Source organism: Amblyomma americanum, chromosome 3, assembly GCF_052857255.1.
Source record: "Amblyomma americanum isolate KBUSLIRL-KWMA chromosome 3, ASM5285725v1, whole genome shotgun sequence".
Lineage (NCBI taxonomy): Eukaryota > Metazoa > Arthropoda > Arachnida > Ixodida > Ixodidae > Amblyomma > Amblyomma americanum.
This window is the reverse complement of record NC_135499.1, coordinates 23,910,925-23,927,362: the sequence shown is the minus strand read 5'-3', so window position 1 is coordinate 23,927,362 and position 16,438 is coordinate 23,910,925. Positions and strand designations below refer to the sequence as shown.

The 16,438-nt window shown below is 45.9% G+C and overlaps 1 long non-coding RNA gene across 1 annotated transcript; it reads left to right on the top strand.

The window, feature by feature from the left end:
• Positions 1-673: 673 nt before the first annotated feature.
• Positions 674-11,778, top strand: LOC144122896 (uncharacterized). The gene is made up of 5 exons (XR_013312933.1): positions 674-989; positions 1,476-1,573; positions 3,913-4,052; positions 6,139-6,203; positions 11,713-11,778. It is a non-coding gene; the product is annotated as an uncharacterized LOC144122896 (long non-coding RNA).
• The last annotated feature ends 4,660 nt before the right edge of the window (positions 11,779-16,438 follow it).

Below are 16,438 nucleotides of genomic sequence, written 5' to 3'. Positions count from 1 at the left end.
AAAACTTTCTGCTTAAAGCACTAAGTAAAAAGCGCAAAGCACAATCAGGCACCGCGCGCCACTATAGCTTCCAGCTTTGAAACCGAAACCGAAAGCGATTTGTCACATAGCGACTACTTTGTTTAATGCAGTGGCGATCAAAAATCGCAGAACACTTCAAACATTTAGGTTACAGCGGTACCATAAAGTTCATACATGATAGAGCCCACAGAGTTACACTAAGCTACCCTATTCACACTCCATGGGCAGTCACAGGTGCAAGACCGATTTGAGGGGCTAGTTGGTTCTGCAGTTGGTTCAGCTTATGTTGGACCAACGCTCTGTGGCACAGCTTGACACGGAACTCATAACTATTTCCCCTTCAAAGTAGTATTTGTAACTTTTCAACTATAAGTATTTCATGGTGTGTAGAGCCCCGCGTCGTCTGCTACTACATGCGGTCAATCAGCAGTCAACTGGATGGCCGGATGCGCTGCACGAGGAGGCTGCGACATGGAGCGGTATAGAAATCACGGTCGGAGACGCAAGTTCTGCCGCAGGAAACAAACAGACGAAATTGAACGAATAAAACGTATTTATTATTCTGGTTTGTAAAGAAGAGGTCATCATCATCATCGTATGCAGTGCCCTGTGCGGTGCGCGTCGCCAAGCCAATCCGTCTGCGGTCGTTTGCGTCCAACGTTTGCGTCGTCACTCGTGTCGGTGTGTGTGGTTGTTACAGTTATTAGATTGTGTGTTTTGCAGCCACATGTGACACTTCCACTCTGGGTTCGTCAGCTGCGGCGAGCTATGCGTACGTGAAATACTTCGACCGACGGCGCAAAAGCTATCGCACACGTCTCTATGTCGTCTTTGTTTCCTTTGCGCTACACCTATCCATGATGCCTCACCGACTGGCGTTAGCGACCTGGCAAAAAAAAAGGACGTCTACTGGCGCGGCGGAAAAGATGAGAAGGCATTCTATACCGCCCAAGTAATGGAGCTTGGAGGTGAGTTTTGCAGTTACTTCGCTACTTGGTCAGATTTCAGAAGTGCCAAACGTGTGATGCGTGTACAGTCAAGCCTAACGCTTTTAGCAAAGCTTGGTGGCGTTTTACATAAAGTCGATGCACATGCTTTTTTACTGTTGCGAGCACTTGCAGAACGCTTACGATACCACTTCCTCTGTGCTTGCGATCCGAGCACACAGCAGCCCAGCGCATGCTTCCCAAAGAAGGGAAAAACTGCGTGGTCGCGTTGTGACAGGTCTCGACGTAAGCGTCACTCTGAGCGAAATAATATATCGTGATTTTTTTCATGAATTCAAGTAATTGCATGAGGCAGGGGGAAATCGGCTGTGTTCAGATCTGCTAATTTTTCGCATCATATGATTTTTGGAAAGCAATGAACGCGACACACTAACTGATCCGTCTCCGTAGCTTGCCCTGTGTTTGCTGTCGCTTTCATTATTTTATCTCTCATTTCTTGTGTTCCAGTAACAAAAGCGGAGCTTATCCAGAGGGTGTCCAAGAGAAAAATCACTGCAATGGACCTTGAAAAGTCTGAGCCAGCAACAACAGTTGCACAGATACATGTATGTACTGGGCGAATTTTTACTGCGGATGCCTCTGCTACTGCCACTCGCACGCTTACCAGTCGCAATATGTACATTACATAGCGGCATACTTCAGAGCCAGGCAGGCGTCTCTGTTTGTGTGTGTCAATATTTATGGTTGCGGGAAACAGCCAGGCTCCCGTCAGCAACAGAGACCTTTGTAGCAGATCTTTGAATTGTAGTATAGAAATATTGCTTAAATGCTACCATTGTAAAAGATTGCGTAGGACACTAGAGAACCGCATGTGGAATGGAAGCATCGTTCTGTTTTTTGTTCTCTCATATATTGTGTGCTTCATGTCAGGTCAAAGTTTCATTTTTCGTATTGCCTCCTCGCATTGTTGTCTAAAATATTTATTGTTTGGGGGAGCAGCCAGGCTGCCTTCAACAACAGAGAGCTTTGTATCGAGCCCACCGATACGGCGTTGCGGGACAGAGCACTTCTCTCATTGCAGCACGTTGTCTTAGCTTCGGCTTGCAACTCGGTGGCCTGTTTTCTCAGTGCCATGATACTGGTTAAATATATGTATTGCTGGAAATTTATAAGCCCTGCTATTCTTCGGTTATGCGGCATACCAAAGCGAATCGGGCCACGTGAGACACGGATAGGGCCTCTGATAATTATTATTCACGAGGGGTGATAATTATTATTCACGTGTCTATCGAAAACACCGGTGCTGCGCTGTGGGCTACAACTGCGGTGGGCTCTCTCCGGTAGGGGCGGCTCTTGTCAAGACACGATTAATTACTGGAAGGCACCGTTCCCCTCTTCCCGTCATCTGTTCATCGTCGGTCGCTTCTTGCAGGGAACCAGTCAAAGGGGGAAGGTCATTTGAATTGAGCCGAGCGTGGGAAGAACAGGCTCCTTCCCAGCTAGTCATCCTTTCATTTTGTGCAGTCGTCGGCCACCTGATGACGCTGTCGAAATTGCCGCTGCTGTTGCTGCGCCACCGTGGTCATCCCTGTCGATGGGATCTGCACCTTAATCCTCTTCGGCTGGTGTGCATTCCGTTCATAATAGGCCCAACGCGGACGCCACCAAAAGCTCCCCATTTGACTTTCAAACAAAAGGGGTGCTGTCTACTCTTGTAAACGGAAGGGCAGCCACACAGAACAAGCAGGGATGGAGGACTAAAGCTAGTGGTCCAAGCGGAAGGGAGAAAAACCTCTGAGAGGGAATGGAAGGAGAGGAGCATGGAAAAGTAGCTAGTTTGCCATATATGTAACTCCCATATAATGTCTTTTATTAAAGATTGTTTGCGGTTGTGTGTTCCGGGGACGGTGCCTCACAACAACCTTGGTAGAGGACATTTTCAGCCAGAGGGTGGTCGGGGCACATTAAGTAGTGGCTGCCGGCTGGCGTGCATGTGTGCTCTGCCAAATTTGTTGTTCAAAATTTTTATTCTCTACGGAGGTCATTTTCATTTCACAGCTGAAGACGAAGCATAACCTTGCGTGTGCCGATTCGGTTGTTGCCATAAAGCTTGGTGCTCGGGTCTTCTGCCACAAGTGCTTAAAATACCTGAGAAATACCGTATGCATACTTCACCTTGCATTTGACTCATCAAAAAGAAAAATTTCCCAGTGTGGATCATCATGCCTGCACACACAGTGCGGGGCCGACATGCAAGGCCAGATTGTAATGCCTTTCATTCTAGTGCTAGCTCTGCAGTAAAAGCGATAGCATACAGACACGACGTGCAGCTAAATTTGTACAGTGCACGCACTTCAGAAAAATGTTCAACCAGCTGATATGCACGCTTGTCAAAATAATGCGTGCATTACTTGCTGGCAGCAATATTAACAGCTGGAGGGCGGCAGACTACAGTTGAGTGGAACATATCCTGATTGTTTTCTGCTTACAGCCCACAGGAATTAGTTCACAAACAGAAATTGCAACTACCACAGCAGAGTCAGTATAGGCAGGGTCGATCATTGGCGCCCAAGTAATTAGTGTGTGGTTAACAAATATGCAATAATCTGAGACTAACAGGATGTTGTTTGAGCAGTGCATCCGCAGTTTTTCCCTCCTCCTCATCATCAGCCTCACTACACCTACAGGGCAAAAGCCTCACCCATGTCTTTCCAATTAACACTATCCAATTAGCCCTCCTATGTGGTGTCAAATGCAAGTCTTTAGAGTGCGACTGCCCGTCACATATGCTTTTGAGGATATCTCGAAGCTTACATGCAGACTTCACGACAGCACACAACGCACTGAAGGACATATACTTGCGTTGTTGCCGCCGATGTATGCATCTGAGTGCAAGAGTCCGCGGCTGCCCTGAATAACTAACGTTCTTTCTTTCGCTCCCAAGGATCAGATTTCTACCGTACGCATGCGAGCAATGAGACGCAACAGCAAGCAAAGCAGCAGAGGGCACTCGCCTTCCGTGATCCATGGACGGCCTTGGCGCCATGATTGCCAGCAGGCTGGTTCTGGCGGCGACTAGTTCATGTGAGCATGATGCACCTTCCTGTCAGGAGTGAATTTTCTGGCAGCGAACAGGCTCTCCGAGCACGGCAATTTGAAAAAGCCCAATGATAATTTAAAGATTTAAAGATGTATAGACACTTTATTTTGGTGGCATGTTCCCTACAATGATTCAGAAGACACTGCTATGAATGAATCATCATGTGGTGTTTGCCTGGGACCTATAAATAATTTATAATCGAATTTTTCTGCCATGCTGTCTCGGTTTCAACAGCCGAGTGAAGACTGTGACATCAGAGAGGTTATATGTAACGTGAAGCATGGAAAAAATGCGATATAATTGCTGCTTGATCGTTTTAATTCACTACAGTGTTGAAGCCAGCCTTCCTCAATAGTCGGAATGACAAATGTAGCAGCACCGATTATATTGCAGTTTTTCATGCCTCGCATGACCTATAAGCTCACTTTGACGTCATAGTCCCCATTCAGCTCTTGAAACTGAAACGGCGCGAGAAAGAAATTCGATTATAAATTATTTAGTAGTCATGGGAGAATCTTCATCATCAGCCTGATTACACCCAATGCAGGGTGAAGGCCTCTCCCATGTCTCTCCAATTAACCATGTCTTGCCAGCTGCGCCCACCTTATGCCTGCAAACTTCTCAATTTCATACGCCCACCTAACCTTCTGCCGCCCCCTGCTATGTTTTCTTTCTCTTGGAATCCCTTAGGGACCAACAGCTATTTTACCTTCGCATTACATTCCCCGCTCAAGCCAATTTCTTCCTCTTGATTTTGGCTAGGATGTCATTAACCCGCGTGTGTTCCCTCAACCACTCTTCCTGCTTCCGGTCTCTTAAAGGAGTATAGACACCTAATTTTGGTGGCATGTTTTCTTTTCAATGATGCAGAAGACGCTACTAGGCATGAATCACCATGTGATGTTTGCCTACGACCGCTAAATAATTTATAATTGTTTTTTTCTGGCATGCTGTTTCAGTTTTGGAACAGCCGAACGATGGCTCTGACGTCAAAGAGGGCTTTTCCTTCACGTGAGCCATGGAAAAATGTCCATAGAATCGCTGCTTCATTGTTCTAATTTACTGCAGTGTTGAAATCAGCCTTCCTCAATTGCTGGAATGACAACAAATGTGCAAGCAGTGATTATATTGCTGTTTTTTCATGTCTCGTGACGTGTAAGCACACATTGACGTCACTGTCCTTGTTCAAGTGTTGAAGCCGAAACTGGACGAAAAATAAATGCTATTATAAATTATTAAGCGGTCGTAAGAGATTACTAGCTGCTACTCCATGTGTAATAATGCCTTATGCATCATTACAAGCAAGAAAGCACGCACCCAAACGGTAGGTGTTATACTGCTTTAACGTTACGCCTATCATTTTTCTTTCCGTGGCTCACTGCGTTGTCCTCAGCTTAAGCTGAACCCTTTTTGTTAGCCTCCACGTTTCTGCCCCATAGGTAGGTACTGGTAAGATGCAGCTGTTGTACACATTTCTCTTGAGGGATATTGGTAAACTGCCATTCATGACCTGAGAGACCCTGCCATATGCGTTCCATCGCAATCTTATCCTTCTAGTTATTCCCTCATGATCCGGATCAGTTGTCATATTGATACCTGCCTTAAATAAACGTATTCCTTTACCTTTTCCCTTACCTCGCTACCAATTGTGAACTGCTGTTCTCTTGCTAGACTTGAGAATAGGAGAATACCACAAGGTAATCCATGTATAATAATGCCTGATGCCTCATTAGAAAGCAAAAACACACACCCAAAAGATGGGTGTTTATACTCCTTTAAAGCTAGTTGGTGCATTACAGAATGTGAGTCACCAGTGTTACCAGTAAAACCCTTTAACATCATATTTTGATCTGTTGATTGAAATCAAGTTTTTTTGTGTTCTAGTTAATGGTATTTCATTATTTCTTTGCTCCTTATTTGGAAAAATTATTTCTCGGGACTCTGACCAGGCTCAAGAAGTGTATTGTGATAGTAAACAGAATATGTTTGAAAATCCTCTGAAGTTGCCGTTTAATTTACCTTGTACATTAGTCTTTTGTAGCAAATGCGAACACTTTTCATACTTTGCAGTCTTCCACTAGCATGGATCCTGCAGCACCACAGAACCCGGATATCTTGCTGAGGTCAGCAGCCAGGTATGAAGGTGTCGCATATTTAGAATGTAAGACAAGCGGGCTTTGATGCCCCATCGGCCAGTACTGATAAAGGAGCAAAACACAGTCGGAAGACGAGGCTGACAAAGTTCAGCTTGGTGCTCAGGAACGCTTGGCTGCCGGGGTGCGCCGTGCTAACAAAGATTGTGGCCGTCCACACTTCTTGTTTGATTTGCGTCTTTACACTTGTGGAGGGGCTGGGTGCGCAGTGCCAACAAGAAGTGTCGACGGCCACAATCTTTGCTCGTACAGCGCACCTCAGTAGCCAAGTGTTTTCTGTGTGCCAAACTGAACTTTGTCAGCCTCGTCTTTGCCTGTGTTTTGCTCCTTCTTCAGCACGGGGCGCTGGGGCATCAAAGCCCAATTGTCGATCTTACAAGAATGATTTTGTAAGCTTAAAATGCTTTTAGCTCTCATCCTTGATAAATGCAGGCAAACAATCTAGAAACCGGAAACATGGGGATGAGCATCAGTGCACACCTCTCGGAAATGGGAAATTTTCTGTCCGAATAATATGAAGCAGAAAAAAAATTGCCTGCAGAGCAGCCCTAGGCACAATTTTAACCTGTGGCAGCTCGGAGCAGTATTGCTTAGCTGTGGCTTTGTGGTCGAAATGCAGTTTTTGTTTGTGTTCTAGTTGTTGACATTTCATTATTTTGCAGAATTATTTCTTGCAACTCAGACAAAGTTCAAGAAGTGTAATGTGATAGTAAACTCAAAGTGCTTTAAAATCTCCTGGAGATGCCAATTAAAGGAACACTGAGGAGAAATTGAAGTTGGCTTGTATCGATAGAATATATAAGCTCCTGATCACAAAAACGCAACTCTTACTGAAAAACAAAGCTCTTGTAAAGTAGAAAATAGCAAGAACCAAAATACAGGTATCGCCACCACAGGGCAATCTCGCAAGTACAAGCGTGATAACGTCATTGGACAAGAGACGCCACGTTGTAGGAATTTTCCTTCCTACATGAAGCTGCGAATCTGAGGCTGACAAAAGAAGGTTGCGCGGTTCAATATTGAAGTAAGTTTTGTCTTAAAACCGATAGTGCACTTTTATCACACAAGGAAGACAGACAAAAGACAACCTGAATGTTGGAAGCAAAAAAAGCCGATGCTTGGCGGCTCCACAGGCGGCCAGGAAAGTTTCGACTTGTTATGGCGCTTCGCGTCTATGAGCTTTGTGTGCCTCATGGTTTTGTTTTTAACGCGTCTCGATTTACAAGTGCCGAACAGCAGAGGAACTCCGTGCCGCTTCAAGTGCTAGTTAACCTTTGAAGGAGCCTGTTAAGGCTGGTCAGATGATTGCCGCGGTCGATGAAAAACCATGATGGCACGATGGTCGGTGATCATACAAGGCAGTTAGCAGTATAAAGAGCACTTGTGTCGTCGTACGCTCGCTTGGCGAAACATTCCCGGCTGTGCCAGTCAACTTCAAACTACTTAATGGAAATCATTTATTAGGGACGGGAGACAAGGTACAAGGCAGTTAAAAAAAATTGATGGCCTAGCTGTGTTAGGCCAGGATATACGTAGCGAAAGCGCGGAGACTTCTGCAGCGGAAGATTGCACTCACTAGATGCGCCTTTATTCATGGTTAAATCTTGAACCGTCGTGGCGGAGTGGTAGAGTCCGCCTCAAACTACAATGGCCCTGGTTCGATTCCGAGCCTCGGCACAGGTTTTTTTTTTATTCAGTGAGTGGGTGGGGGGTTTCAGTGGCGCGCATAGATGCCGCCACCGAATACGTTGGTTAGCGGATAAGCGCAAACTCTGTTAAAGGGGCAGTTAGGAGAACTCCATCAAATTATTTTTGTTAGCAAAATCTGATAGTTCGGCATTTCAAGGCATTGTTGCCGCCTGTCCGGGAGTGAAAGATGCATTTATTTCAAAGAAATTTGGATTCAAAGTTGAAAAAGTTTTTCTCGCCACTCCGATTCAAACTCGGGAACTTTATGACATCACGGCGCACTCTTATGACGCTACAGGACGCAGTGACGTGAAACGTGACGTACGCGCAGACGTGACTTCTCGCGGCTAGCAGTGTGGTCTACCAGCCGAAATGAAAGCTACTGCCGCCGCACGTTGAAGGCATCTATCAGGGGTCGCTACTGTCGCTTCGTTTACGTTTGCACCGGCGTCTTGTCTGCGTTATGATCGATCCCGTTCCCGAACCTGACGACGAAGTTCTCGCAAAAACTCCGGCCTGCATTTCAGCGACCTCAGCCCCACAGAGCGTGCGATGCTTTTGAGGGAGCTCGGTTAGGTTAGGTGCCGGCGGGTTGTTTCCCCCTTCCGCGATGAGCAGCCGTTGCAAATCATATCATAACCCCAGTGCGGGGAGTCACAAGGGGCCAGGACAAGGTCGGTGAGTCGTGCCCATTGGAGGCTGGCCGGGGCTTAGGGGCGAACGGATTGCGATTCCTTGAACGGCGCGGTTGCACGGTGCAGCAGGCGGCATCAAGGTCTCCCACGGTTGCAAGGGCCAGGTTATTTATTTTATTTTTTGCCAAAAAAACGGATGGATACTCAAGGGCGCTTGCGTTTAAAGTTGGCGGCTTGAAAGTAAAGCCCACGCTTCATCGGCTTCCGCGCGTTTCCGGCGGTACGGGGTCTACTGGACCGGGCTCTCTCGCCCACTTGCATGTACCTTCAGATGTGTACTGTGAATGGATTAAATTAGCCGAGAGCTTGAAAACAACAGCTGCGTCCAACTGCCGAAGCTATTGAATGACGTCACAACACGTACCTCGCCGCAGAGCTGAATCGGTCTGGCCGGGCCGGCGGTGGCTGGCGCTCCCTCCGCAAAATAGAGACATGCTTAAAGTCTCCGCCAGTGCGGTCAGAGTGCGCCGAAACTGCCGAACGCGTTGGCGGTCAAGCACAGTTGGAGCATAGAGGGTCTCTTTTTGGCCGATGTGACGTCGCCATGCAGCGCGCGCGCGCATTACTCCGGAGTGTAAACGCACCTTAACAGAGCCTGCGCTTAACAGCTAACCAACGTATTCAGTGGCGGCACCTATGGTAGCCACTGAAACCCCCCGCCCACTCACTGAAAAAAAAAAAAACCTGTGCCGAGGCTCAGAATCGAACAAGGGCCTTTGTAGTTTTAGGCGGAGACTCTACCACTCCGCCACGACGGCTCAAGATTTAACTATGAATAAAGGCGCATCTAGTGATTGCACTCTTCCGATGCAGAAGTCTCCGCGCTTTCGCTACGTATATCCTGGCCTAACACAGCTAGGCCATAAATTTTTTTTAACTGCCTTGTACCTTGTCTCCCGTCCCTAATAAATGATTTTCGTTAAGTAGTTTGAAGTTGACTGGCACAGCCAAGTATGTTTCGCCGGGCGAGCATGTGAAGACACAAGTGCTCTTTATACTGCGAACTGCCTTGTACGATCACCGACCATCGTGCCATGATAGTTTTTCATCGACCGTGGCGATCATTTGACCAGCCTTAACAGGCTCCTTCAAAGGGTAACTAGCACTTGAAGCGGCACTTGGAGTTCCTCTGCTGTTCGGCACTTGTAAACAGAGGTGCGTCAAAAACAAAACCTCGGGGCACGCAAAGCTCATAGACGCGAAGCGCCATAACAAATCGAAACTCTCGTGGCTGCCTGTGGCGCCCCCAAGCATTGGTTTTCTTTGCTTCCAACATTCAGGTTGTCTTTTGTCTGTGTTCCTGGTGTGATAAAAGTGCGCTATCGGTTTTAAAACAAAACTTACTTCAATATTGAACCGCGCAACCTTCTTTTGTCAGCCTCAGAGATTTAGCAGCTTCCATGCAAAAAGGAACATTCCTCCAAGGTGGCGTCTCTTGTCCTATGACGTCATCACGCTTGTACTTGCGAGATTGCCCTGTGGCGGCGATACCTGTGTTTTGGTCCTTGATATTTTCTACCTTACAAGAGCTTTGTTTTCTGTAAGAGTTGCGTTTTTGTGATCAGGAGCTTGTATTCTATCGATACAAGGCAACCTCAATTTCTCCTCAGTGTCCCTTTAATGCGCGTTTATAGCCTGGCGTAACGCATGCGCGCGCACTGCACACCAACGTCACGTCGGCCAAAGCGAGACCCTCTATACTCCAACTGCGCTTGACCGGTGACGCGTTCGGCAGCTTAGGCGCACTCTGACCACATTGGCGGAGACTTAGAGCATGTCTCTATTTCGCGCCGAGTGCGCCAGCTGTGCCAGCCAGACCAGACTGATACGGTTCCGCGGCGAGGTGCGCGTTGTGACATCATTCAATAGCTTCGGTCGTTAAGCGGTGCTGTTCTTTTCGAACTCTCGGCTAATTTAATCCATTCACAGTACACATCTGAAGGTACATGCAAGTGGGCGAGAGAACCCGATCCAGTGGACCCTGTACCTCCGGAAATGCGGAGAAGCCGTTGAAGCGTCGGCCTTACTTTCAAGCTGCCTACTTTAAATGCGAGCGCCCTTGAGTACCCATCCGTTTTTGTGGCAAAAAAATAAATAAATAACCTCGCCCTTGCAACCGTGGGAGACCTGGACGCCGTCTTCTGCACCGTGCAACCGCGCCGTTCAAGGAATCACAGTCTGTTGACCCCAAAGCCCCGGCCAGCCTCCGATGGGCGCGACGCACTGACATTGTCCTGGCCCCTCGCGACTCCCCGCACTGGGGTTATGATATTTAATTTGCAACGGCTGCTCATGGCGGAAGGGGGAACGACCCGCCAGCGCCTAACTAACCGTGCTCCCTCAAAGGCATCGCACGTTCTGTGGGGCAGAGGTCGCTGAAATGCAGGCCGGAGTTTTTGCGAGAACTTTGTCATCGGGCTCGGGAACAGGATCCATCGTAACGCTGGCAAGATGCTGGTGCAAACATAACCGAAGCAATGGTAGCGACCCCCGATAGATGCCTTCAACGTGTGGCGGCGGTAGCTTTCATTTTGGCTGCTGCTAGACCGCACCGTTAGCCGCGAGAAATCACGGAGTCTGCGCTTACGTCAAGTTTCACGTCACAGCGTCCTGTAACGTCATAAGAGTTCGCCGTGTGGTGTCATAAGAGTTCCCGAGTTTGAATCGGAGTGGCGGGAAAAACTTTTTCAACTTCGAATGCAAATTTCTTTCAAATAAATGCATCTTTCGCTCTCGGACAAGCGGCAACAAAGCCATGAAATGCTGAACTATCAGATTTTGCTTACAAAAGAAATTTGAGTTCTCCTCACTGTCCCTTTAATGTACCATGTACAGTCTAGGTCAAAAGTGTTAAGGCTACAACATTCAGCTGCAGTGAAATCAATGTTCCTAGAATAATTCATGTAGCGGATCATTCAAAACTGTAGTCAAGCAGGAAGCTTCTGTATTGCAAGAAGAAACCTGCTAGCACTTCAAGGTCACTTGGTCTTTAATATTGCTGTAATGGCTCTGTTATGCGGCTGAAGCGAAAAGCCTTTGGCCTTAAGGCTTCACCGACACTGTACATTACTCTTGTTGCAAATGCGAACACTTTGCACACTTTCCAGGCTTCCACTAGCATGGTTCCTGCTGCACCATGGAATCCAGGTGTTCTTGCTGAGGTCAATGGCCAGGTACGATGGCTTCTCATATTTAGAACTAGTTTGTAAGCTTGAAATGTTTTTAGCTCTCGTTCTTGGTAACTGCAGGCAAACAATCTAGAAACTGTGGAAACGTATAGGGCTGAGGATCAGTGCACACCTCTCGGACACGTGGAATTTTCCATCCAAATGGCGTGGAGCGGAAAAAAATTGCCTGCGCACGAGCCCCAGGCACAATTTGAACCTGTGACAGCTCAGGGCAGCTTTGCTTATTGAACTCTTAGATCACTAAGCCATGACCACAACCTTTCACCTTTCATGTTCTAATTGGCACAGCCTCTTGTGCTAAGATTTAATTGCTGTGTTTTAAATATTCATAATCTTTCATCTGTTCGTTCTGTGTTTCCGAATATTTGGCAGCATTACTGTTGCCAAGGTGCAGTGGAGCCTGAAGTAAAGATAAAAAGGCTCATCTATGTTGTCAAAGGCAGCATATATGATTGCACATAAACGTGACCTGGTGGCCCATCATGCTGCTCACTCCGAAGAAGAGAGCGATGTGTCATGTTTTATCATTAGTAGCGTTTGCAAGGAAAACTGCCATTTTCTTAATGTTACATATAGGAGTCCTGAGGAATAGGATTTTAGCAGTTTTAATGTGGCAAATACTTCTCTCCCCAGTCTGTTATAGGGCTTTATACAAAGCATATGTGCAGCTGTTTTATTGCAGATTTACCTCGGGAGCGGAAATTGTCAGTGCAGAGCGGTGGCGCTGGCTTCTTTCCCAAGGTCGAGACTTCCTGTTTTGCAAGGACGCCACAAAACTTTTGTGGGGTTCCCCACAAAAGTGACGCTCCTTCCCCGAAGAGCCTTAGGGGAAAGAGCATTCAGGGAAGGAGCATCACCGGCTCAGTATGCCGGCAATCGCTTAAGGCTGGTGGCATGCAGAAGCCTCGGATGAGCTCAGAAAAATAGCATCTGTGGGCAGTAAGCCTCTTATTTACGTACATTTCCTGACTGACAAAGGCATTTGTTTATTTAAGTGTGCATGACTTAAATACCTTTATTTTACAGCACCTGCGTGTCTTCAATTTTGTCATGAATAATACTCTTTCAGATGCATTTGATGCATACATCAAAGCTGCACAAGCTGCCGAGGATGAGAAAATGCGCAGAGCAGTTGAATTGCTACCTGGCGCACACGCTGAGGGACATCAAGTAATCATCGCCTGCACCTGCCCCTGTAGTCAATGGCTGTAGTCAGATAAAAATGATAAAATAAAGGCAGCAAGAAAAATTATTTCATTGACTGTAGCCTGGTATTTAGTGCTGGGATGCAGCATTTGCTGCACTGAAGGGTTGCAACTTCATTCGGGTAGCCTACATATTCAGAGGTATTAACTGTACACCAGAGTACGTGTTGCAAGGCCATTGTATCCCCATGTCGAGGCCCTCGTATCTGTACGAAGGTTACGTGGCCCTCGTATATACGGGGGACGGTTGTGACACGTATCCAATAGCGTATATACGAGGCACGTATCACCCGTATATATGTGTTTCGCCATACGTGGAGAGAACGCGTATGCCATACGAGCACGTATTCATACGACCATATATGTGGACACATATCCAATAATTGCGTATATATGAGACACATTTAACACATATATACGAGATTCTTCAATAGGGCGGAATCTCTTCAATCCCGCTACTGTCGCTGCTAGCCAGCCCTGCGGGAAAACCACCTAGAGTGGAGCCTTCTTCCCATGGCATGGGGTATTCTCCAGATGACAAGGCCGCGTCTGGAGTTCCCTGCGACAATACAAGCATATTTTTAATTCGCGCGTGCAAGCATCTCTGTCTTAAACATTGCACAAATGTATACAGAATGAACTTACAGCACGTTGGGGGCGGGCGCGGCCGGTGGACCGAGGAAGTTGAAAATCTGCAGCCGGACTCAAGTTGGCTTTATAAGGTCCTCAGTTTCTTCATTTTCTTGAAGAATGCATCCCTGATTTTAATTTCGGTGGCGACCAGGACGTACAAAAATTAACACTTTATCTACTGTACTCCAAATCGCCTTAGAAAACAGCATACAGATATACACAGCTGACGGTCGCCATCTTGAAAATAATTGTCCAGCTGATTCAGTGGATGTTACCGCTCCACTTCGTATTCATTGCAGAAGTGTTTATATCTTTGATATGTTTTTCTCTAGCGGAAGCGTATGAATGTTCTTTTTATAAAATTATACCACTTAAGGAACAAACTTCTGGTCTGTTAAAGGTTGTTACTTTGTTGCCCGAAAAGTGGGAAACTGACTACCAAATCCTGCATGCTGATATTCTGATGTAGTGTAAACAAAAGCTCTGCAGGCGAAGCCGTGTTTTCGGCCAGTTTTGTGTCTTGTGGCTCACAGCTTGGTTGTGGTAGTTGTGCGTTGCTGTGGCATGATGATCATTCATGCTTATGTTTTCTATGAGGACAACAGAAAGTATGCAATCGTGTCCGTAGACGACGTTGAATAATTTTGTCCTCGGAACGAAAAAGACTTTTCTTCACGGGCATACTACGCTGTGAAGTGGATGGCGGCGGACGGCAGTTCCGACTATCACCGCTCTCGCGTTTTAATCTTGGGCGGTAAGTTATTTTAACTGGCTTGTCGAATATGTATCGATTTATTTTATGGTGCCTTGCATGACGCATAGTAGTGTTCTCTAGAAAAAAAGTGCTGTTATCGTCACTGTCAGTAAGGGAATCAGGTTCGCGAGCAGGTTTTACTTGATAGGCATTGAAAACATGCACTTGTACCTCATTCGATCATTTCTCTTTGATGATCTCAACGTAAGGTGCATATGCGATCACAATAAATCAGATATTTGCAGAAGTAATTTTTGGAAGGCCAGTTAGTTCATTATGAAATGTAGTAAACACGGCGCGCCAATATACAGTCCAAGAACGAAAGAAACACAACGAGAATCAAGCCGGCTACCGTGTTCCAGATTTTTTTAATTAATTACATTAACGCTCCGCACGCTTTTTTCTTGGTTGCATATTTTGTGGCCAGTAGCCATCTCGTGTACCGACAGTGATCCATAAAAATATTCCCACGAAAGACAACTGGTAGTCGGCATCCGTTATTGTCTTTTTCGTTCTTCCCGTATCTTTAGCGCCTTGTTAACCTTGCTGAGAAGATTTACAAATTGTTTTGCTCTATTTTTAATATTTATTAGTAATGCTATCATAGCTCATCAGAGGTGAACTGATGCAGGGAAAAATGGGCCATGGGGAAACTTGTTCTGATGAGTTTCATTGCTGTCCATTACATCATATGTATTACATCATTGGTGTGTGTTTGCTGTATGTTACAGCTTCTTTTTTGTCCTGGATTGATGCAATTTTCAGAGTCAGAAGGAGATGAGGCCTTGAAGGTTGCCCGCAGCAGAGTCCGAATAAATAGGCTGCTCTACTCGAGTGACAGTGATGATGATGTGCCTCATGAGGTAAGCACCTGATTGCATGAGTTCTGTCTGGTGCCTGTGACATATGTTTTCTTTCCGGCAGTTTAAAGATGACAAAGTTATTTTTTCCTGTACAGCCACCTCCGAAAATAAAGAATGATGGGCCTAGACAGCACCTTTTAGAAATTCTAGATGCCAAAAAAAGCAGCTTAGGCAAGAAGCTGATGAAGAAAGCTTGCATAAAATGAAAGTAGGTCTGAAAGTATTCATGACAGGACCTACCAAGACACTAAAACTTTCAAAGAAGAAGTGAAAAAAATAACGAAATAACAGATTTAAAATCAAAATTGAAAGCGCAAGGGGAGGAAATCCTGCTGCTTCACAGGCTAAATTTGGGCCTGGAGGAAAGTATTTTGGCCAGGATCGACGTCGGGGAAAGTAAGCGGCTGAAAACACTTGGCACTAATGTAAAGCAGGTAGTACTGGGATGTTAGCTGCTAAATATATGACATGGATCTAACGAAGTTCGAAACATGTCATTAAAAGAAATACTTCAATTACTCTCTCAAGAGTATTCACAAAGGCTGGTTGCTGGCCTAAATGTCCAATAAATAACTGTTTTCATTAATGAAGTGTTTCAACCTCTGCTACACACACACACATACAGATAAAACTGCTATGAGATCAGAGGCAACATTCAAGTGAATATCGTTGTATTGTTGTATAAAGTCGAAGTGCCAAGTTTTGTTTCTCTACCTTTTAATAATGCGCAACATATCAGCACTTATGCATAGCTGTTCATTTATTGAGATTGGGTGTTGAAACAGGCTGATTTGATTACCGCAATTAAAATGATGCAGCACCAATCACATCATCGCGGTCTTAGTATGCCTTACCATCAATCACCTGTTGAAACTTCAAAAACTTAAAGCAAAAAATTCAGTTATAAATTATCAGCAGAATTGGCAAACACTACACGGCCATCTACAAAGTTTCTACCTGAACATTGTTAAAAAGCAGATGGATGTAAGATCAAATGCCGGCTCTGTAACATTCACCAGTTATAAAGTAAGTGGTAGACCATTTGGACAGCTTTTAGTTTTATGGGATTTAGCTGTGCTGTTCTTGCAGCTTTCTGTCTGGTACCTAGCATGCGTACTGCAGTTGCAGAATAATTGAATTTGCTTGGCTTATTTTTATTTGTGTTAATGCATGTGCTGATACCTAATATA